Source organism: Chlorocebus sabaeus, chromosome 1 (assembly GCF_047675955.1).
Source record: "Chlorocebus sabaeus isolate Y175 chromosome 1, mChlSab1.0.hap1, whole genome shotgun sequence".
NCBI lineage: Eukaryota > Metazoa > Chordata > Mammalia > Primates > Cercopithecidae > Chlorocebus > Chlorocebus sabaeus.
In genome coordinates, this window is record NC_132904.1 from 89,530,373 (window position 1) to 89,554,729 (window position 24,357).

The 24,357-nt window shown below is 42.7% G+C and overlaps 1 long non-coding RNA gene and 1 pseudogene across 1 annotated transcript; both read left to right on the forward strand.

The window, feature by feature from the left end:
• The first annotated feature begins 5,318 nt into the window (after nt 1-5,318).
• Nucleotides 5,319-5,546, forward strand: LOC119626468 (small nuclear ribonucleoprotein G pseudogene; annotated as a pseudogene).
• A 4,167-nt stretch (nt 5,547-9,713) lies between these two features.
• On the forward strand, nt 9,714-15,619 carry LOC140712967 (uncharacterized). The gene is made up of 4 exons (XR_012094869.1): nt 9,714-9,900; nt 10,503-10,605; nt 11,045-11,209; nt 12,571-15,619. It is a non-coding gene; the product is annotated as an uncharacterized lncRNA (long non-coding RNA).
• Nucleotides 15,620-24,357: the final 8,738 nt, after the last annotated feature.

Genomic DNA, 24,357 nt, shown 5'->3' on the forward strand with positions numbered 1-24,357 from the left:
TTCTCCCCTTGGGGTGGGCTCTCCGCATGTGCAGTTGCCTGCTAGCCCTTGGGAGGGGAGCACATGCAGGGTGTATACTGGAGTCGTATGCATGCTCACCTGAGGCTTCTTCCCCCACCAGTCTAGTGTTCCTAGAGGAAGGTCATATGCCAGTTAAACTCTACCATTTTGCCTCTTGATGCATGTGCTTGAGCCCATTTGCTCAACTCCTGAGATCTTATCAGGAAGCTGTTGATCCAGTTTCAGATTGTTCTGTCTGTTGGGAAACTGCCTTTCCCTAGCCCCAACTATGACCAATTATTATTTGAAAGAGACAGTTAACAGCCACCTGACCATCATCTGGTGGTCAGCTGACATTCCTGGTTTGTGTGTTGGGGAATTGAAGGTATCCCTCTTCCGCCCTGCTCATCCCTAACTAGCTACATACTGTAACAGAAACAACCACTGGCAGTGGAAGCTCAAAGTGTGTGCAGGTGCAGGACAAACGGACCTTGCAAATGACCATCTGAGAACATGGGCCATTGTTTTATGGTCTGCAAGTTACTATTCTGAGTACTTTATGCTGTTTGTGTTTCAGGAGAACTGATGCCAAAGCCTGCATTTTGTTACCTTCTTTGGAATCACTGGGAATATCCCAAGTTTGAAGTCTGATTTCCATCACTCTAGTTTGGGACACATCCATGGAAGCCTAGAAGAGGAGAGGATTATCCTTTTAAGTTTAGCCATTTTCCAACCTTTTTTTTTTAAATTTGCTTTGTCTTGTTTTGTTTCAGCAAATGTGTTAAATGCCTACCATGTGTTGGAAATTTTTACATTACATCATTTCAATAAATTGTGGTTACTAGTAAATGGCAATTGTGCTGAACATATAAATGTTTTATTTTATTGTGTTTTATTCTCAAAACAGCCCTATGAAACACAGGTTTGTAAATTTGGAAACGGAAGATCAGAATGAGTGAAAAAGGAAAAGCAAACTGACATTATTTCAGTGCCAGTGACAAAATTCAAAAGGCATGTCTTTTTTTTTCTGCTATTATAAATAATGCAGCAGAGAATAACACTGAAATAAAGAAAAAACTTTTTATTATGCAAAAAATTCTATCCACATTTTTAAATTAACATTGATGCTGCCTGAAATTCCAGTGGCCATGGAATACCCCTGGAGATGGACATTTATTAATGTGATATTGAACTTTCCCCTCACACAGGGGAGACACTGAGTATCTGTTGAAAATATGCAGTTGGGGACATAAGGACTCTGGGGGCTCCATAACCTTGAATCTATGTTCAGTCTTTCCTCCCTTCTTTCTCCCTCATCCTTGTTCTCTCCATCTCTGGTCCTCATCTGGTTTAGATGAGGGGGTCCTTCTTAGAGTTGCTGCTGGTAATCCTACAGCTGAAGAGTAGGAAGGAAGGGGATACTGAGCTTTCCCATTTTAACAACAGTAATCCACTCAAGTGGAATGACAGCATTTGCAGCCTGTTAATATCCTTACTAATTAAAGTTTACAGCATGTGAAAAATTCACCTTTAAGGAGTTACAATTTACTTTTCCCATTCAGGACCCTTGGTATCATGACCAGTAAATGAAAATCTAGTAACTTTCCTTTACCATGAGATGCTCTTCATCCTTTCTTTGTTTTCCTCTAAAGCTGTAGGAGGAAATTGAAAGTAAAAATTGGATGAACTCCTTCACTGCGGGGGGATTAGTCATCCTGCTGACTAAACTTCAAATTTAATCCCTTACTGTTTCTCACACAGACAAAGGCAACTTGGCCATTAGAGAGTGTGACCCTGACACCCATAGATCCTGGCTCAGACTCCAAGACCCCCTGGGTATTGATAACAAGGGGGAGACACAGGAGGACTTTGACTTCTGTAAATACCGTAGCATAATGTATGGAGCACCAGCTGCCTGGGAACTTAGCTCTAGCTTTGTAACTTACTAGCTGTGTGACCTAGGGTAAGTTACTTAATTTTAATGAGCCTCAGTTTCCTCATCTGTAAAATGGGAATGATAATAGCACCTACCTCATAGAATTGTGAATATTTAATTCGTTAATCTATATGGTGGGCTTAAAACAGTCCTGAACATAAAGCCCAATAAATGTTCACTATTATTACTTATACTTGTCACTGACTTATAGAATGGAAGCATCCAAGTCAGAGCTGCCCTGAGAAAAAATATTTCAACCTAGGTAGACAGATTAATTCCCTTGGCAGCTGGATCTTCACTTTAAATAAAATGCATTTGCCTTTGTGGGGATTTATTTGCATGAAGCATTCATTCATTTTTTTCATCCAGTCACTACAAATGGCAAATGGTGAAATCCAGGAATAAGCCTATTCTTTTATTTATTCATTCAATAAATACTTATCACGTTCTGAGATCCACATAGCAAGTGTATAGATATTTCACAATTACAAATCTAGGTAACAAATCATTATATAAAATGTTTTATACTACTTTGACCAATTCACTTTCAAGATGACCTGAAAAAGTAGGTTTGAATATAGAATTCTTGGAATGTCCACAGTTCTCTGCACAAAAGTAACAGTGCAAAGATTGCTGTCCCTAGCCCTCCATCCATGGCCTGAAAACTTTTTTCCCACCCAAGCTGAGTTCTGTACCATGCATCCTTGGACACAGGTGTGCAGATGCTCTACCTTGCACGTCCAAGCTGCACACACAACTTCACCCACCACTCCATGAACATGTCTCAGGCCTAAGGCGCTCATTCTAATGGCATCATCCACCTTTGTGAGAATAGGCCCAGGTAAGAGGCACATAGAGACCATGGACGTGGCTCCTGGGCCTTTGAGGTAGATAATTTTAGAGTGACTTAGAAGGAGGACATAGCCTTGGGTGGACAATTCCCCTTGGACCTCTAGACTTTTTACCCCACACAGCTGGAGGAGGGCAGGAGCAGGATCCAGGCAAAGGCCTCCTTGTTTGGATCTAAGCGCATCACCACTTAGAAAGCCCCTCTTTGTGCACACACTGTCCTCAAAACTGGAGATACCATGGTGAGAAGACAGACACGGTATAGAGCTTATAAGATGGAAAAACATTCACCAACTCGGGATATAAACATAAATTCTAATTGTGATGACACCATGAAAGAGAAATCCAAGCTGGTGTGAGCTTGTGGAGAGAGACAGTTCTAATCTTATCTGGGGGTTGCATATGCTTTCCTGGGAAAGCTACATAAGCTGAGACCTGGAGGAGACAGAAGGTAAAGAGGGTGTGAGAGAGCCTTCTAAGCACAGGGAGCATGACATGCAAAGGTACTGAGGTGGAAAGGACCCAAAGAAAGTGAATACTTCTGGAATGAATAGAAAGACTGACAGGGTATGGAATATGACTAGGGATGAAGGAAAGGGTAACATACTTCAGGGTGGGATGGGGATTTTGTTTTGTAAGGACTTTGGTATTTATCTAGCAGCAATGGGAAGGCATTTAAAGATTTTAATCAGGGGTGTAATTTGATGAGGTCTGAATTTTTAAAGGTTCTCTTTGCCTGCAGCTTAGAGAAGGGATAGGGGTGAAAGGGCACAGGAGTGGACATTGTAAGCCCAGTTGGGAGACTAATGCAAACACAGTGGTGGCTTAGAAAGGATGCAGAGAGAAGTGGATGAATAAATCCATTCATTTAGTGCAGAGCTAAATGAATGTGGAGGTCAAGTGTGGGGAAGTATCACAGATAAATTTCCAAGTGTCTGGCTTAGTACTGGGTGGCTTGTGGGCCATGTTTGGTGGGGACAAGATAGGCTGTGTTTGAGGTGATAGTGAGAAGGCCAAATGGAAACGGTGAGAGGGAGCTCAGAGAAGATGCCTGGGTTAGACTTGCCAATGAGTAGAACGCAACTGGCACCACAGGAGGAGATGGGGTTACATAAGCAATGTCTCACTGCAGGACTCTCACCTCAGGGAGAAGAGATCAGGGGTGGCTGAGCCCTCAGGAGTTCCATAATTTCCTGTTGGACTCAATGACTTCCATCATCCTGGTCCAAGCTGCTGTCCTCCCTGTTCCCACGTGGCAGGCAGACTGATCCTTATAGAAAACATGTCAGATGAGCTTAAAACCTTCTCCTTAGCCTAAACCCCTCCAGCAGCCCCCAGTCACTCAGGAGAAAAGCCAGAAGCCTCACAGAGGAGCATAAGACCTTGCACAATTCAGCACATACACTACTTCCCCCGTTAACTCTCTGACATTATTGTCAAGTGCTCGCCCTCTCATCCCTGCACCAGGGCATTTGCACTGATGTTCCCTCTGCCTGAAATGCGTTTCCCTCTCGTGTTACACGGCTCGCTTCCTTAGCTCCATGTGACCTTTTCAGGCAAGCGACCCTGATCACCCTATTTAACCCCACTCCTACCTTCCTGCTAAACAGTGAGCTTCATGAGGACAGAGGTTTTTCTCTCTCCTTTCTTCATTGCTATTTTCTAGCACCTAGAAAATTGACTAACACAAACTCTATCTTCAACAAAAATCTGTTGGATGAAAAAAATGAATGAAAACATTAACTCAATTATGCTTGCAGAAATCCCAACAACCTCACCTTTCCTACCCACCAACCACCTTTTCCCACTGTTTAGACCATCCTGCTTTCTCTCTCGGAAGCACCTCCAAGCTCTATTTTTGGGGAGGCCCACTGGAGATTTGTTTTTCTGCTGCCTTGCACAATAGCACTGTGAATAAAATTTTTTCTCTTTCGCAGAAATCCATCATTACAGTGATTGGATTGCTGTGTGATGGCAGAATGAACCTGGTCACTAACAAAAGACGTAAGGAAGTAGTTTAAGGGGGATATGAGATCAAGGAGGGTTTTCATTAGGTTTTTAAGATGGGAGAGGCGGAACTTCACCCAAATGCTGAGTGGAAAGAGCCAGGAGAGACTAAGATATAGATTTATGAGAGAACAGATAAAATTAATATAGTGTAAGCTCCTCAAGAAGGCAGGCCGAGACCCAGACATTGCCTAGGAAGAGAGCCTCTCTTCTCCAGGAACAGGACAGATTGAGGGGTTGATGCAATGAGAGGTGAGTCTGCGGAAGCAATGAGCATTTCTTATGATAGCTTCTGTTTTCTCCGTGGTAGTAGGAAGGGGGTCATGGGCTTGGAGAAAGCAAGGGAGGAGGAAAGCTTGGAGGTTTGCAGGCAAAGGAGAAGACTTGAAATTTTGGACACAGGCCCACAATCAATTGGCTAATGGAATGAGTGACATCAGACACGAAACACTGGGCCTATCTGTGAAGTGTGATGGAGGCCATAAATTCTGTTTCAGTGCATCTCTGAACCTGCTTAGTAGACACCATGAACAAAGCTCACTCTCCCAAGTTTAAAAAACTTATGGACAAGTTATCACTGAAATTAAATGGTGGTAGATATGTCCAAGGAATACTGTGGGGATCCAGTCATTTTATGGATCTTATGATAGATGAATGAATGAAGATGGCAATTAGTGGACAACAGAACAATATTAGAACAGTGGAAATAGAAGGAAACAGTATCATCACGTTAAAAGCCTTGGAACAGGTCTAAAAAATGGCTGTTCAACAGGGGAATTCTTGTCCCCTCTCCAAAGGGACTGTTTTCTATGATGTAAAAATTAGATCATGTACGTTTTCATATTAAACTTTTTGTTAAATAAACTTTGGTAATAGTCAAAAAAAAAAATGGACACAGAATGACAGAGGTGGGTGGTAGTGTTAAATAGGTGGGTGTGGATATTGCTATGTACTAAGAAATATACATTTTTATTTCATCCTCCCCTAAAACCCTTGGAATCATTCCTAAAACCCTTGGAATCTCCAAAACGATAAATGTCTTCTTGTATGCAAATAAAATTATTTTTGGCTACAGTGTCCTATAGTGTCTGCTGGTGGCGGTTGGTTGGCAGGGAAACCAACCATGTGATTAGAAGGTTGGAACTTTCAGCCCACTGTCTCCAGGGAGGGTAAAAAAACTGAAGGTTGAGTTGATCACCAGTGGCCCATGATTTAATCAATTGCCGCTACATAATGAAGCCTCCATAAAAACTCAGAAGGACCGGTTCTGAGAGCTTCCAGGTTGCTGAACACATGGAGGGATCTGGAGCACGGTGCACCCTGGGAGGGCATGGAAGATCTGTGGCTTTCCCACATACTTTGCCTTATATACTTCTTCATCTGGCAGTTCGTCTACATGCTCCATAACTTTATAACAAACTGGTGAACATAAGTATCTCTCTGAGTTCTGTGAGCCACTCTAGTAAATGGTTAAACCCAAGGAGGAGTTCATGGCAACCCTTGATTTATGGCTAGTTGCTCAGAAGTACAGGTCACAACCTTGTACTTGCAATTGGTATCTGAAGTTGGGGGCCATCTCATGGGGCTGAGCCCTTTAATGGTAGGGTCTGTGCTAACTCTCAGAATTAAATTGTAAGACACCCAGTTAATGTCTACAGAGCATTGGAGAATTGTTGATGTGAAAAACCCACACATCTTGTGTCAAAAGTGAAGTAACTGAGTAAGGAACAGAGTTTGTTTTTCCCTTTTCAGTGGCAGAGGATGTATGGTGGGGCCCAAATGAGGAAGCCTCTGGTTATTAAATAGAACAGATCAAACAAATATAGCACTGTAGGTCAAGGGGTCTAAGAGCCATAGACCTCAACTTCCTTATTATTTGGAGAATATAATTATGAGACAAACTAGCAAAAATCTGCTTCTGGCCAGCCTCACAGCCAGCCCTTGCAGTGAAGAAGCCATGCCTCAGGTTCTCATGTCTCTTGCCTGAATCACTGTGTTTTTTAGAAAAGATAAGCTCAATGATTTCAGCCCTTACCTTTTCTTGTATGTAACGTCTGACTGTATTAATGATTTTCCCTCTGCGATCTATAACCAGATGTGCTCTCACACCCAGACTTTGATGAGATTTTGCTTTAACGTAACTTCTGAGCACATCACCATCTAATACGTAAGTTGTGGGTTCATACACTGCTTTGGAGCAGTCTAACTGAAACAAAGATTCACTTGGGTTGCCATCCTCAGGAAGACTCAGTGAAACTGACTTTAATTCTGTAAAAGCCTAGGTTTCTCCTTCATTAACACGATCTGTGATCTCTCACAATTTTTACATTTTGTAACTCTGTTGGGCTCATATAGGTATCAGAACAATGCTGGCTTCTTCCAGTATCTTAAGGTAACTGAGAAGGTTGCTTCATCTCAGAGAGAAATTCCATTCGAGTCATTGGGGCACAGAGGTTTTTTTCTATTCTCCAACCTCTGCAGGAAGCAATAATGCATTATTTCATGAACTAGAGGTAATTAACCTGAGAATCTCTGCTATTTATATTTGGCAGCACTGTAACACTGTGTGGGCATTGACCTCTATGCGTGTGCCCGAGTGGTTCAAAGCTTGCTGTGGAAGATAAACTACCATAGCGTATGCAACCCCCACTCCTGTGTGGGGCACGGTGAAAACAACCACTGGTTCTGGAATCAGGGAAGCTGGGTTCAAATATCAGATCTTCCACTTGGTGAAGAGAAGTCAGGTTGATGGAGGGGAACCTCTCTAAGCCTCTGGTTTCCTAACCGAAGAGGCCAATGATAAGGCCAACCAACTGTGCACAGGTACCTGCTGGAGTAACCAACATTCTGAGCCAGCCACTATTGTGAGTGTGTCTTATAGTAACTCATTTTATCTTCACAACTTTCTGAAAAGATACTATTTTCATCCTTATTTAACAGGTAAAAGAAACTGAGACACAAAGATTTTAAGTGATATGCCCAAGGCCACCCAGTTAGTGAGAGTCAAGCCTGTCTGACTTGGGTTGGTGTTCTCACCCACTCACAGCAGCTGCTCCAGGCGCTAGTGAGATGTGCCACTTACTGAAGCCGGCACACCTTATAGTGTGTTTAGTTATCACAATAACCCACAGTGTCATTATCATGCCTCTTTCACAAATGAGGCTGTGGAAGCTCACAAAGGTTAATCCATTTGCCCAAGACCGACAGAGCCACTCTGGCAGAGCCAAGGTTAACTGGCTTCCAGAACCTGCTCTCTTCCTATGAAAATAAGGTAACACATGGAAAATGCTTGGTAACTTGTAAAACTCTGTATTGACAATGGTATTACCATTCTCAGTAGTCCTTACTTTCTCCAGAGCTCAGAACTTTGTGTTGCTTTCATAGATAAGAAAATTGAGTTTCAGGGCAGTAAGTTAATTTGCTAACATTCCACAGATAGAGTTGGGTTTGGAACCAGGTCTGTGCTGCTAAAACGGGAGGCCCTTAGGCCCAGGGGTAATGGGTAAGGTGTTCTGCATAAAGATAGTGTATCCTTCTACAGAATTGATTTTATTCAGAATTTGGGTAGAAATATCATTTTTACGTTAAGCATAGCAATATATTAGTGCATTAGAATGCAACACTCATATTGGTTTTTATAGTAAAATATGAGACTTCAATTTTTCTTTTCCTCCTGCAACATACGACTATCTCCTCTGGTCCCTCAGGATATGGATTAGCCCCTTTGGTCAGGAGGGGTACTTTGGCGGATGTTGGAGAAGCTCCTGCTACACTGGGCGGCCTCTCACTGCCATGTGCCTCTGCTCTCCTCACCACAGAGGATGCTTCCAGATGAACCCTGCCCAAATTCAGGGAGGCGGAAAGACAGTCTCATAAGGAGCCTGTGAGTCCCTGAGAGTACTTTGCTTTTTAAGCAAAAGATATAGTTACTTCTCTTTACCTGATTCATTTGCCAGTTGATGGAATTGATGTATTAAAATATGTTCACTCACTAGGTCTCTAACTTTCCCAAAATCCATCCAGACAGACAGCTTTGTGCCCACAGCTGTGAGTGTCTTGACATTTATCTCTAGAGATGCTGGGATCTAGTCTAGAGTCTGTTGTGTCTTGTTCTGTGACCTCAGGCCAGGCTCATTACCTCTGTGGGCTTCAGTAACCTCACTTGCAGGGGACAGGAGTTGGAGAATCACTAAGATTTTTTTTCCATTCGGGCAGGTTCTGGGGCCCAGGGGTTAAGTAAAGACAAGAACATGAGGTTCAGTAGCTGGGAATGTAAGTTCCCCGAGAGCAAGGTCATTTTTGTTCATTGCCTGAAACAGTGCAGGACATACAGTAGACAGTGAGTTACTATTTGTTAAATGAAATGAATAAACCTCCCCAACCTCTTGCCTGGCAGAATCAGTAAATACAAGGGAGGGGACATCCAGACAGATGACCTGAACAGAGTGGGCATCTGGTTGACCTTTGCTCCCCCCCACTCAGTGCTAGCCCAGAGCCTGGCATAGGTGGCTGCTCATGGATTGAGCTTTTAAACAGCACTGAGGGTGGTCGGCAGGCAGGAGTAGGGGTAGTCTCAGTGGATTGTGGTCATTAACAGTCCGTACTCCAAGAGGTCAAGGGCAAGATGAGGGAACATGACACTTAGAGCTTCTGGCTGTGTTTGTATTGGTGGAGGTGATACCTGACTTAGATGTGAATAAAACCGTGCAGGACAAGGGATGAGAGCTGGAAGTGTTATTTGTGTGTGTTGTTTTAGCCCCCAGAGACATTGTTTTGCATTTGTAGTGTAAACAAAGCCTCCAGAGAGGTGGTGAAAGATGCTTCCTTCCCTTCTCTCCTACCCCGACATCAATGGATGTATTTTCCCTTCTCTACCACTGGGGGTCGCAAGTGCCCACAATAATGCTCCATTTCTTTTTAATAAAACAAACAGGAAGTATCTTTTTTGTGAAGGAGATTTGTCCTTCACTGATGCACTGCCCTTTGGTTGATGAATACTCAGAAAAGGGGTAAGGAGAGGGGATGTTGTGAAGGGTAGAACAGGGGAAAAATAGGGCGCAAAGCTTGGAGCCTGTTTCCAAAGAGCAAAAGAATAGATCTCCTCCCAGGTAAGCTGTCCCCTCCCCACTGGGGTGGGCATAAGTACATGGTAAAGCAAGTGTGGGATGGGGAAACGGGCTGCCACATCCCCTACATCTCCAGGTTAAATAGTCTCCCAAGATGACGCCACCAGGCAGCCGAAGTCAAGAACCATGGGTTTAGGATGAGGCCATATTTTAAAGGTGCATCGCTTTAAAGAAAAACATTGAGTTAGAAAAGATTTAAGAAGCCCATGTCCATGGCCAAAACAGTGAGTGGCTGAAGGTTTGAAAACATTATTTCACCGGACCTTTCTTCTCCACTGGGCTGCAAACTTCAGCGTTCATAAGCTTTGCATTCCCAATGCCTGGTGTAGTTCGTGGGCCACTGGAGACTTACAGTAAGCCCTGAAAGGAAGAAGAGAGAGAATGAGGAAGGAAGGGAAGAGATAAGGAAGGAAAGAATGGAAGGTGTGCATAGTAAGAAGGTAAATGTGGCAGATGGCCCCAGCGACTCCTGCCGTCTGGTGTTCATGCCTTTGTGTGATCCCTCCCTCAGGAGATATGGGCTGGACCTAGTGACTGCATCCCAATAGAGACTACTTCAATAGTGATGGTATCTTACTTCCCAGGTTACAAAAAGGCTGTCACTTCTGTCTCGAGCACCTTTCTCACTCTCTCACTCTTTCGTTTTGAAGAAAGCCAACTGTCACGTTGTGAGCTGCCAACAACCAGGTGAGTGAGCTTGGAAGGAAGGGGGTTTCCCCGTGTGTCCTGGGATGGCTGCAGCCCCAGCCAACATCTTGATTGTAGCCTTGTGGGAAACCCTGAGCCAGAGACATCAGCTAACCACACTCAGATTCCCACCCCACAGAAACTGTGAGATAGTGTCACGCGCGTCCGTGTGAAGAGATCACCAAACAGCCTTTGTGTGAGCAATAAAGCTGTTTATTTCACCTGGGTGCAGGCGGGCTGGGCCCGAAAAGAGAGTCAGCGAAGGGAAATAAGGGTGGGGCCGTTTTATAGGATTTGGGTAGGTAAAGGAAAATTACAGTCAAAGTGGGGTTGTTCTCTGGTGGGCAGGAGTGGGGGTCACAAGGTGCTCAGTGCGGGAGCTTTTTGAGCCAGGATGAGCCAGGAAAAGGAATTTCACAAGATAATATCATCTCTTAAGGCAAGGACCGGCCATTTTCACTTCTTTTGTGCTGGAATGTCATCGGTTAAGGCAAGGCAAGGCATTTGCACTTCTTTTGTGATTCTTCAGTTACTTCAGGCCATCTGGGGATATACGCAAGTCACAGGAGATGCGATGGCTTGGCTTGGGCTCAGAGGCCTGACAGTAAGTATTTGTTCTTTTCAGATGCTAATTTTATGATGACAGTGTTAGGCAGCAATAGGTACCTAATACAGATTTTGGTACCTAGAAGTGATATCTAGAAATGTAGGAGTGTAGGTAGTGGATGGATCTGGAAGCATTTTGAAGAGAGGGTTAGAGAAAGCTTAAATTGCCACAAACAGACTTTTTACAGAAATCTGGGTTTTGAAATCACTGCTCTTAATTATTATAATTTCCATGCACCTCAAAAACTACAGATACTCTCTGCACATAGACAAAAAACTTTATGCAAATACTTGTGTTCCTCTTTAGCAACATGAGAGAAGTTACTACTTTTTATGTTTTTAAACATGAGTGCACGGTCATTGTTATTATCTAGCAGATAGTGCTAGATACGTGCTAGGCACCATGCCAGGCACTGGCAAGACAAAAGTGTATAAATAATATTTGCCCTTGAGAATATAGTCTAGGTAAATGTTTTTTGTTTATTTTTGTTTTAAAACTGGACCCTGGGTTGAGAAGTTCTTGCATCTTAGAGTTGTATGTATTCATTTCATTGACAGCAAAGATCATTTCAGCTGCTCTACACCATTCAGGATGTTATTTGATTCGAGTCAAGTGTACACACAAAAGCTCTTTTTTGATTTCTTTCTCTCTTCCTTCCTTCCTCTCTCTCTCCCTTCCTCCCTTCTTTCCTTCCTTCCTCCCTCCCTCCCTCTCACTTTCTTTCTTTCTTCCTTCTTTCTTTCTTTCCCTTTCTTTCTTTCTTTCTTTCTTTCTTTCTTTCTTTCTTTCTTTCTTTCTTTCTTTCTCTCTCTCTCTTTCTCTCTTTCTCTCTTTCTTTCTTTTCTTTCTCTTTTTTCTTTCTTTCAGAACAGGGCCTTGCTCTGTCACCCATGTTGGAGTGCAGTGGCATAATCATAGCTCACTGTAACCTCAAATTCTTGGGCTCAAGTAATCCTCCTACCTTAGCTTCTCAAGTAGCTGAGACTATTCGGGCACACAACTGTGCCCAGCTAATTGTATTATTATTGTTGTTGTTGTTGGAGAGATGGAGGTCTTGCTGTGTTGCCCAGGTTGAGGAGCTCTTTTCGTAGTAATCATTGCCTCCCTCTTGGTGCCATAATGTAACGTCAGCATGGTCAGTTCTAAACAATATGTTGAGGGCATCACAATGGAACAGATTCACTGAAAAATCTCAGATGTGTTTCGTGAACTTCATTTGACTCAAGGGCAATTTGTTAAAATGTGCAGAATCTGGAGGAAAGAGAACTGGGATGAGAGTCAGGAGACAGAGGTTTAAGACTTGTCTGTGCCTTTGACTAAATGATTTGGGCTAATCACTTGGATTTTCTGTCCTTCAGGAGGATCAATAAAAATGGAGAAACAGGTTGGGCACTGGCTCATGCCTGTAATCCCAGCACTTTGCATGGCCAGTGTGGAAGGATTGCTTGAGGCCAGGAGCTCGAGACCCGCCTGGGAAACAGCAATATCCTGTCTCAGGAATAAATAAAATAAAATAAATAAATAGAGAAACATGTTAACATGGTTTTTGTGAAAATTACATATGATAATACAGGTGAAAATGCTTTGAAAAAATTTTTATTCCTCATGTACATGGTGGTAACTTGCAATATTTATGCAGAACAAATTATAATTTCTCTTCTTTTATGCTGGCAACAGTTTCCTGTGTTCTGAAAACCTTCCCACGGGCATTTCACAGAAAAGCACCAGCAGCCAATAAAATGTTCCAGATTGAGCAATAAGCTTACAACATTGATAAAAGTAAATGAAATGCCTCTTGTCCCTCTCTTCACCGTAGAGTCATGCAGGGCACAGCATGCTCACTTCCTTTACAGGTATTGAATTAAAAGGAAGAAGCTGAAGCAAATTTAATAGAAGTAGAGGGTGTATTTGAGCCAAGCTTGAGGATTGCAGCTCAGGAACACAGATTCAAATTACCCTGAAATACACTTCAATCAGCAGCGGTTACATGTGGGTAAGCTGTTAATTGTCTATACACTGTTCTTTGTATCACAAATTCCAAGAACATGAAGATAATGGGCGAGACAGCTAGTCAGGAACAAAATGAGTTTAAACAATTGTCCCCAGGCATAGGTGCTGGGGGCATGACTGAAGTCCCATACTCGTGCCTGTCTGGACCTGAAAAATTTTGCAAACCTCACATAGCTCAGATTTCTCTGAGCCATTTCTCTTTTCTCACAGGTCCTTCCTCCTCTCCCCATTTCTGACTTTTCCTCTGTCCTCCTCCCTTTCTTCTCCTGAAGAAAAGGGGAAGTATAATTATTACAAAACAGATAATGCCTAAAGATAGAAAGGAAATAGCACAGACACTGCCATACTCTGTTGTTTAAACTAAAAATTGGCATAGTCCTTTAAGACCACCAATTGGCTGTATGTATCAAAATTTTAAATTTTCGTATCCTTTGACCACCCCACCCCCTGCAACGAAGTCCACTTCCAGGAATTATTTCTACAAAAATGACTAGCATGTATGTGTATTATACATAAAGACAGATGATCACCACAATGCTGTTTGAAATACTGCAAAATAGAAAAGAATATAAATACCATGGGGTGTTTATTATGGCACACGAATACTATGCAGCTTTCAAAAGAATTCAGCAGAGATATATATACTGGCATGGAAAGAAGTCTAAGACATTAGAAGCCAGAAAACAAGTTTCCTCATTCATTTTACTCACTGAACAAAGAAGTCAATATTTATTGGTTTATTATATATCAAGCAGGTGCAGAGAATATAGCAGTGAACAATTCAGGCAAAATTCAGGCATTCTAATTGAAGATTAGAGTATAAATCATCGAGGTTAAAAAGAACAATATACATATATGTTTATAAATGTATAGGAAATGATTTGAATGATATAAGGATGAATCCAACTAGAAGTCACTGGTTTTGGGGGGCTTTCAGTGAGAAGGAAGGATGTCTTTGTGAGAGGAAAGACATGAGCTCAGAAACAGGGACATGGGGATAGATGGGCACAGGCTGTGTGACCAGATCACAGGTAAATACGATAAAAGTGTGGGTCAGGCAGCTGTGGACTGGTAGAAAGAGTATTGGATGATTAGCTTTCTCTTTATATATGAGTGACCCGTGAATTATATGGGAGTCAGGGTACTGACCCCTATACAGTTGAAAATGTGTGTGTAACTTTTGACTTTTCAAAAATTTAATGACCAGTAGCCTACTGTTGAATGGAAGCCTCACTGATACCAAAAACAGCCAATAAACACATATGTTGTATGCTACATGTATTACATGCTATATTCTTACAATAAAGTGAGCTAGAGAAAAGAAAATGTTATTAAGAAAATCAGAAAGAAGAGAAGCTGGGGGCACTGATGCACGTCTCTAATTCCAACACTTTGGGAAGCCAAGTTGGGAGGATCACTTAAAGCCAGGAGTTAGAGACCAGCCTGGGCAACACAGGGAGACCCCATATCTACCAAAGAGAGAGAGAAAATATATTTACTATTCATTAAGTGGAAATGGATCATCATAAAGGTCTTCATGAATCCTCATTGCCTTCAGGTTGAGTAGCTGAGGAGGAGGAGGAAGAGGAGCAGTTGATCTTGCCGTCTCAGGAGCAGCAGAGGCAGAAGGAGTGGAGGAGGTGGAGGGAGAGGTAGGAGAGGCAGACACACTCACCATAACTTTTATTGAAAAAATCCACATATAAGTGGACCTGTGCAGTTCAAACCTGTGTTGCTCAAAGATCCATTGTACAAATATGTTATCATTGAAAAGATCCAACAATCCACAAAGAACTCTACAACCTCACAGCCCTGTCTTATGTTGGGGTGACATGTACTCCAAATGTCTTCAAGAATAATGAACCTTTGTTGCCCCGAACTTAGATGCTTCCTGGAGCCAGGCAGGAATGATGCACAAGTGAATCCGCTTAGGCAGGGCTGGAGGCATAGGCCTTCATGGGAGGGCAGCTGCCATGACGCCCGGCCGGTGGTGGCTGTGCTGGGAGACAGGCTGTGGCTATCAGAGCTTCTGACGTTTGAAGAGGAGCCACATAGACTGTGGACTTTTGTAAATGTTGCCTCAAAACTTTGTTTCATGCTATGTGGATCAAAAGATCACAGGTGCCAGCAGCACCTCGCGCACAGGCCTCCGGTTTGTGACCCATTAGTCTTTACTACAGATAGAAAGAGCCCTGAGGGAATGAACGCAGCAAGCTTTCTTACAGGCCTCCAGAAGTGGCTCCCGGCTGAGCGGTGCACACGCAGTCACTGCTAAAAGCTCTCCTTCCCAGTCTCCTGGCCCTGCCAGACCACCCACATGGAAGTACACTTTACCGCCTTCCCTGGCAGCTTCGTTGAAAGAAACAGCCCTCCTGGGAGTCAAGTGAATTCTCAAGTGAAATTCTCTACCTTATAGTAGTGTTTAAGTAATACAGAAGAATCCAGAAAAAATGTGAATAATCTAATTCACTCTGTTTGCTCCCACCCCACCCACCTCCAAGCAAGTCCCATTCCTTTTCATTAACTCCTTATTCTTAAAACTATATTTTTAATTGATATATAATAGTTGTACATATTTTGGGAATACACATGATATTTTAATACCGGTATACAATGTGTAATGATTAAATCAGAGCAATTGGGATATCCGTCACCTCAAACAATTATCTTCTCCTTTTGTTTCTTTTTCCTTTTTCTTCCTTTCTTATTTATTTATTTATTTATTTATTTATTTATTTATTTATTTATTTTTTAGACAAGGTCTCACTATGTTGCCCAGGTTGAAGTGCAGTGACTGTTCACAGGCGTGATCATGGTGCATTATAGCCTCAAACTCCTAATTTCAAGCAATCCTTCTGCCTCAGCCTCTAAAGTAAGAACTACAGGCACAGCCACTATGCCTGAAACATTTATCTTTTCTTTGTGTTGGGAACATTATAATTCTTCTCTTCTAGTTATTTTGAAATATACAATAAATTATTGTTAACTATCATTTCCTTACTGTACTATCAAATGCTAGAACTTATTCCTTCTGTCTAACTGTATTTTTATACCCCTTAACCACTTTCTTTTTGTTCTTCCTTCTTTCTTTCTAGCCTCTGGTGACCACTATTCTACTGTCTACCTCCAGTAGTCCACGTTTTTAGTTCCAACATATGAGTGAGAAAATGCAATATTTGTCTTTCTATGCCTAAATTACTTCACTTAACATGATGTCCTCCAGTTCCATCCATGTTGCTGCAAATGAAAGGATTTCATTCTTTTTTATGACTGAAGAGGATTGTATCAAGCTGAAAATCTTATGTACAGCAAAGGAAACAATAAGTGAAGACACAGCCTACAGAATGGAAGCAAATATTTGCAAACTCTTCACCTGGCAAGGGATTAATAACCAGAGTATACAAGGAACTCAAACACCTCAATAGCAAAAAATCAAAAACAGAAACAAAATGAACAAACACTGAAACAAGCCCAATTTTAAAATGGGCGAAAGATTTGAATAGACATTTCTCAAAAGAAGACCTAGAAATGGCCAAGAAGTATATGACAGAATGCTCAACATTACTAATCAGTGATATTCGGCACAGTTGAGTATCAGGGAAATGCAAATTAAAACCACAATGAGATATCATCTCACCCCAGTTAGAATGGCTATTATAAAAAAAGACAAAAAATAACAAATGCTGACATGGATATGGAGAAAGGAGAATGCTTACATACTGTTGGTGAGAATGTGAAGTAGTATAACCACTATGGAAAACAGTATGGAAATTCCTCAAAAAACTACAAATAGAACTACCATACGATGCAGCAATTTGATTGCTGGGTGTCTATCCAAAAGAAAGGAAATCAGTATATGGAAGAGAGATCTGCCCTCCTATGTTGATTGCAGCACTGTTCACAATACCAAGATATGGAATCAACCTAAATATCCATCAATAGATGAATGAATAAAGAAAGTGTTGTGTATAACTTCTTATCTTAAGAGCACTGAATTCTGGCCCAAGCTTTGTCACTTACCAGCTTTTTAATTTGAAGTTTTTGAGTTTCAGTTTCTTTGGCATAAAATGGGGGAAAAAAACCCTCTGCCTCAAAGGCCCATAGAGATTAAATCAAATGACATATGTGAGAGAGCTTTGCCATCTATAAGACATTATGAAATTATAAAATATGCCTATTACTCACATGGGGTCAGACTGAGGAACCAGTAAAAGTTTTCAAGCAGGTTTCAGCATGCTTTGGAAAATCTCTGGTAGCATTTAAAGTATGCTGTTGGGAGGAGAAGGCTGGCAGCAGAGAGAGCAGTCAGGGGCTGTTGCAACAGTGGAGGTGAGAGGTGATAAAGGGCATTGACATTGGGGAGGGCTAGAGGGACCATTGTGAGAGAGGATGTGGAGAAGGGGACAGCAGTGGTGGCTCTGAAGGTGTAGTTCGAATGACTGGGATGATAACAAGGTCATTAACCAAAATGGGCAATTTAGCCATTTTGTAATGTTTATGGAGTGTCTGATTATTCCTAGTAGCTGGTTTGGGGACTGGGAATAACAGGCACTCGAATGACCACTACACGTTAAGTTCCCTGTTCTCATGGGGTTACATTATGGGAGGGGCATTGTGGATCTTTGCCCGCTGCTAAAATGAGATGTTTACAGCCCAATACAAGGATGAGTTGAGCCGGGCGCGGTGGCTCACGCCTGTAATCCCAGCACTTTGGGAGGCCGAGGCGGGCGGATCACAAGGTCAGGAGATCTAGACCACGGTGAAACCCTGTCTCTACTAAAAATACAAAAAATTAGCCGGGCGCGGTGGCGGGCGCCTGTAGTCCCAGCTACTCAGGAGGCTGAGGCAGGAGAATGGCGTGAACCTGGGAGGCGGAGCTTGCAGTGAGCTGAGATCCGGCCACTGCACTCCAGCCTGGGTGACAGAGCGAGACTCCGTCTCAAAAACAAACAAACAAACAAACAAAAAAAACAAGGATGAGTTGAGTCTGCATGATCTAAAATGTGTGTCAGAGCCTTGATATGTCTAGGATAGCCATCTGGAAATGTTGTAAGGATATTTTTCTTTCTTTCTTTTTATTATGAAAAATTTCAGACACGTGCAAAAGTAGAAGGATTAGTACAATGAATGCCCATGCATGTATCACCCACCTTTAGTAATTACTAACTTACAGCCAATTCACCAAGATGCCTACCCATTTTCATTCCCCATTGTCCTGCCCTGATTTATTTTGAAGCAGATCTCAGACATCATGTCATTTTATCTGTAAGTATTAAATATCTTAGCATGTATCTCTGAAAGATCAAGACTTTTTTGATACATAACCACTATACCATTGGTCACACCTGAAAAATTAACAATACTTTTCTTTTTCTCTCTCTCTTTCTGTTTTTTTTCTTTTTTTTTTTTCTTTTGGCGGGGGGGCAGTTAGAGACCAGGTCTTGCTCTGTCACCCAGTCTGGAATATAGTGGCTCAGTCATAGCTCACTGCATTATCGAACTCCTGGGTTCAAGTGGTCCTCCTGCCTCAGCCTCCCAAGTAGCTAGAACTACAGGTGTGCACCACCACCTGGCTTTTTTTTTTTAATGTTTTCTTGTAGAGGTGGGGTCTTGCTATGTTGGCCAGGCTGGTCTTGAACTCCTGGCCTCAAGTGATCCTCCCCTCAGCCTCCCAAAGTGCTGAGATAACAGGTGTGAGCCACCATGCCTGGCCAATAATAATTCTTTCTTCTTTTTGTTGACCAAACCTAACTACTCTGAGGTTTCTGATATTAATCTTTAAACAGTTTATGTATACAACTACAGCTTATAGGAATCCTCTCAACAAAGGAGAGGATCAACTCAGAATGATGTATCTGCAAATCTGTGTGCTGTTTGTACCTTGTTATAAGGGGGAACCAAATAAAAAACAAGTAAAGAAATAGGTGAAGTAGATAATTGCAGCTAATACTAACTCCAGGAGGAAAACGAAGCAGGGTGGCATGACAGTGCTTAGGGTGGTGGGGATATTATAATTCCTCTGGCTGTAACTTCGTTTCTTAGGAAGGAGACAGGGCTGAGCAGGGAATTGGATCATTTCAGAGAGGAGAGGCAACAAGCACAGATCCTGTTGCAGGGAGGCCGGTGAGCTGGAATAAAGGGAGAGGATGGAACATGGGCAGGAGAGAAGGGCAGCTCATACAGCCGTGGGAAGGAGCCTGGAGTTTTTCTTCTAAGTGTGAAGGAAACCACTGGAGGATTCTGAGCAAAGGAGTTGTCTGGCTTATCCTTTTAAAAAATATCCCTGTTGGCCTGATGCAGTGGCTCACACCTGTAATACCAGCACTTTGGGAGGCCGAGGCAGGCAGATCACCTGAGGTCAGGAGTTCGAGACCAGCCTGGCCAGCATGGTGAAACCCTGTCTCTACTAAAAATACAAAAATTAGCCTGGCATGGTGGTATGTGCCTGTAATCCCAGTTACTCAGGAGGCTGAGGCAGGAGAATCGCTTGAACTTGGAAGGCGGAGGTTGCAGTGAGCAGAGATTGCACCACTATTCTCCAGCTTGGGCAACAGAGTGAGACTCCATCTCAAAAATAAATAAATAAATAAATAAATAAATAAATATAAAAAAAGCCCTGTCTTCTGCATGAAAAAGAGGTTGGAAGCAGGCAAGGCAGGAGGAAGGAGACTAATCAGAGGTTCCTGCAGTTGTCATCTTATATCCTACAGGAGAGTTGCAGCAAAATGGGAAGAAGTGGATGAATATAGGAGTATTTAGAAGGAAATGAAAGAGAACCTGTAGGTTTGGGGATGGGTATGGTAAATTCATTTTTATAGCATAAGAATGAGGTGCTGGTGGACTGGTTTGAGGTGTGGTGTGAGGCCGTTTGACCACAAAAGCTAGGTTGGTCCTGCTCTGTGAGCAGCATGCTATACATTCAGGGGCCTGGTCCGCAGCAGGCCGCCCTTTCTGTGAGCCCACACCAGTAGCATGTGCCAGGCAATAATACTGCGATGATGCCCATCCATGCCCCAATTTTTTCATAGAGGGGCGAGCCCTGCCCGCCAAGAAAAATACACCATAAATACTGCCGGGGGGGAAGCAAATCCTCCTTATGAGTGTTCAACTGGGGGAAATAAATCTTTTTAAAATCGTTTGTAGAGACAGGATCGCCCTATGTTGTCCAGGCTGGTCTCAAACTCGTAGCTTCAAGTGATACTTCTGCCTTGGCCTCCCAAAGACTTGGGATTTACAAGCGTGAGCCACTGCTCCCAGCTGGGAAATAAGTCCTCTTATGAGTCTTCCAGACTTAGGATTAAACGGGCAGGACTTGAAGTGGGAAACCCGGAGGCAGATTTGGCCCCAGCTCCTTCCTTCCAAAGTCCCGCTCCACTCAGAGTCTCCCTCGGTGCCGAGGAGGCAAGCAAGGATAAAGAGCTGTGAGAGGGACAGAGTGATGGAAAGTGATTCAGAGAGTCTTCACTCAGTGGGAAAACATTTTCATTCATTCAAAAAGCATTTTTAAGCACTTGCTGCATGTGTGGTACTATGGCAGGTGCTAATGAGGTTAGAAAAGTCAAAAGAAAGTACAGCCCATCCTCATACTGTTTGGGTCTAATTGAGGAAAAGAATATACATTAATTAGAAGCCAGGAGGGCACCAACAGTGGTATAGAATAAAGGTGAAGTAGCCTATAGAGAGAGGCAGGTATAAATAGGAAATGAGGTTACATTGACCCTAACTTTACCCCTTCATCTTAGCCTCAGAACTGATGCTTTCTCCAGGAAGCGTCAGTTTCACTGGGAAAGAAGTTACATAGTTGGTTTTGGTTTTTGTTTATATTTTTATTTTTTGGACTACTGACAATTTTCTTTTCTTTTACTTTATGTTCTGTGATACATGTGCAGCTCTATAGTTTTAACTCCCACATTTTCTACAGCAAAACGTCTGGACAGATGGTATGACAATGAATTCCCTTCTCCCTAATTCTTAAAATTATTTGTATGAAAACACTGACAAAGACGTAAGAGTTAGATCACATTTGATTATCCAGGTAGCCAATTGTGTGTTATTTTTTTAACATTTTTTGTAGAGACAGGATTTCACCATGTTGCCCAGGCTGGTCTCAAATTCCTGGCTTCAAGTGATCCTCCTGCCTCAGTCTCTCAAAATGCTGGGATTACAGGTGTGAGTAACCGTGCCTTGTCACCCAATTGTCTCAATTGGAAAAGGCGCTGTTAGGCATACTGGAAAATCTGCAGCAGATGTTCTCTATAATTCATTGCTCTGTCAATGCTGTTCCTTTCCCTGGGCCTGACTGCCAAAACCTGAACTCCTCTCTTTGAGAAAGGAGGCCCAAACTCAGTGGTTTAACAGATTATAAATCAATCTGGGGGCTATAGAACTGTGAATTATTCATTTCTAACACAGACTTGGCATATAACAAACTACCCATTGAGAGTCCTCTGCCATGATTTATTGATAGAGTCCTGCTAAGATAGATAATTTTGAAATATTTCCCTTGTTTTCATGGTCATTGATGTTTCAAAGGATTTGGGACTAAGTAGGCCAAAAGGACACTGAGGTTTTCTAGGCAATGAGAAAGGGCTACTTTTCCCCAGGCCACAGCAGGGAAGAGGGAAGGAGAGGAGAGGCAAGCAGTAGAGCAAACAAACAGTGAAGCTTTCTGGGTTTTTTTTTCTTTTTTTTTTTTTTCCATTCATTGCAATTCATCAGGAATTGTGGGATACCTGCCAAATATCCAGTAGCACCAGCACCATGGGAAGCTACAAAAGAAGCACTCGGTAAAATGGGCTTTCACATGCCAATGCGTACAGGGACCTGGCGGGTAAGACCAATGAACCAGTGGGTAGGAACAAGAAGCATGGAGCACTCTAGGTCTCTAATTTACCTCTGTTTAAAATATTTATGCTTTTCTATTTACTGTAAGGAAACAATGTAAGCTTGATGATAGATGGCAATTGATTCTACTTCGTCATCAAGAATGCAGTGGGGAGTGGTGGGTACTGCGATGTCCTGCAGAGCCAGGACCCCATCTAAGTTGGGTGGGACTGGCATCCTTTATTAGGTTCTGGCTATAGTCAGGATAGGCATACCAGATCTCCAATTTTTTAAGAGAAGCCAGACATCAATATTTTTATGAGGTCTTTATATTTCCAATTGTTGGCCTCTAATGAAAATATTTAGACATTACCTTAGCAGCCATAATTCTGTGGTCAAACAAAATTGGTGTAATTCCCTGAAGAAATGGACCCTGACCTTAAGTAAGTTGCCACATGCCTGGATGTATAAGACATACATACTATCTTGAGTATGAAATGAAAATATATCTGGCGTGTAATGGGTACTTAATATATGTTCAACCTCTTCCTCTTTTTCCCATTATAAAACAGTATTTGTGTGATAGAAAACAAAAGTCAGCAATAGGCATTTCATATCTTTCCTACTGCTTTCTAAGAAGGGTCAATTTCCTTCCTCCAGTTGGAGAAGAAGAGAGACCAAGAAAAGCAGCACCAAACATTCGTTTTGCCAAAGAGGTTGATGGGTAAGGAGGTCAGTAGAGGGCTACATTTCTCTACTCAAAGATGGACCCACAGACAAACAGTCTGGAGAGGAAGAGAAAGACTGGGGCAAATGGGAGAAAAAGCAGAAGATGGAGATTCAGGGCAGGGGCTGATGGGATAGGAACTTTAGGAAAAGACAGAGGATGGTTTAAAGGGGGGGCCTTAAATTATTTTGCCATGTGATGTATACATGACACTCTGCCCTGTATACCCAAGACATTTAAAATAAAATCCACAGTGCTCTTTAATGCATCTGTAGTCATATTTGCGTTTGCTTTAAGGTGAGAATGAGACAGCCAGGTGGGTCACCTAAGACTGTGCCCCAGTGAGTGGTCATGGCTAAGGATGACAAAGGAGTGCTGACTGCACTTAACCAACTGAAAACCAAGGAACCCAAGGTCTGACAACAGAATAAGACATCTGACCATAAAGAGATGCCATGCAAAATCCTGGTCCTAGAGTTGGATATTGTAGCAAGAAGAGAAAGCTCATTGAGGGGCGAGGGCGGAGCCTGTGAGGAGGTGAGGATATGCTTAGTGTATCCTAGCCTGGCAGGTATATGGAGCCGTTGGGGTGAGCAGAGGTTTTATGTTCACAATATGGCTCCTTTTCATGTTGGAAGGGGGGGTCCTGTGATATCCTCAACTGTAGCTTAGCTTTCAGTTCTGCTCAAATGTATAAGCTTGCTTCTCCACTCTCAGTGTGTCAAAGCCCTGCAGGGAAGACCCACAACATCATGTTCTTAGAGACCAGACTGTCAGGCATAGCAGCACCAGGTTTTGAATTTTAGAAATGATTTTTATGTGTGCGATGGCCATTTGTAGTTACACTGGCTCTGCATGGGCTTTTTCACACCTGTGGAGCCTGGGTCCAAGACACTGAATTCAGGAGCTAGCTAGTTCTGCCGAGGTAGTTACGTGTGTGAGCTGGGCACACAGCAAACTGTCAGTTGAGGTTCGATCTGTTTGTTCCTTTATTTTTCTGAGACAGTCTTGCTCTGTTGCCCAGACTGCAGTGCAATGGCACAATCTAGGCTCACTGCAACCTCCGCCTCCTGGGTTCAAGTGATTTTCCTGACTCAGCCTTCCAAGTAACTGGGATTACAAGCGTGCGTCACCACATCCAAAAAATACAATTTTTTGTAGAGAAAGGGTTTTGCCACGTTGTCCAGGCTCGTCTCGAACTCCTGGCCCCAAACCATCCACCTGCTCCAGCCTCCCAAAGTTCTGGGATTACAAGTGTGAGTCACTGTGCCCGGCTGATAGAGATACGTTCTAACGACGGATGGGCCACCTAGCTCAGTGTGTTCCCAAGAGTAAGAGAGAACAGAGGTGGATTGGAGGGGCTGGCAAGGCTGGTTCTAGCTCTGGCTTCCGCACAGGCTATAGAGCCCTGGGCAGGACGATTAGCCTCCAGGGGCCTCAGTGTAAAATGAGAACATTCATATATTAGCTCTTTGAGAAATCTCTATACTGTTTCTCATAGTAACTGTACTAATGCATATACCTATCAACAATGTGTGAATTCTGTTTTTTCTACATCCTTACCAACATTTTTTTTTTTAGTCTT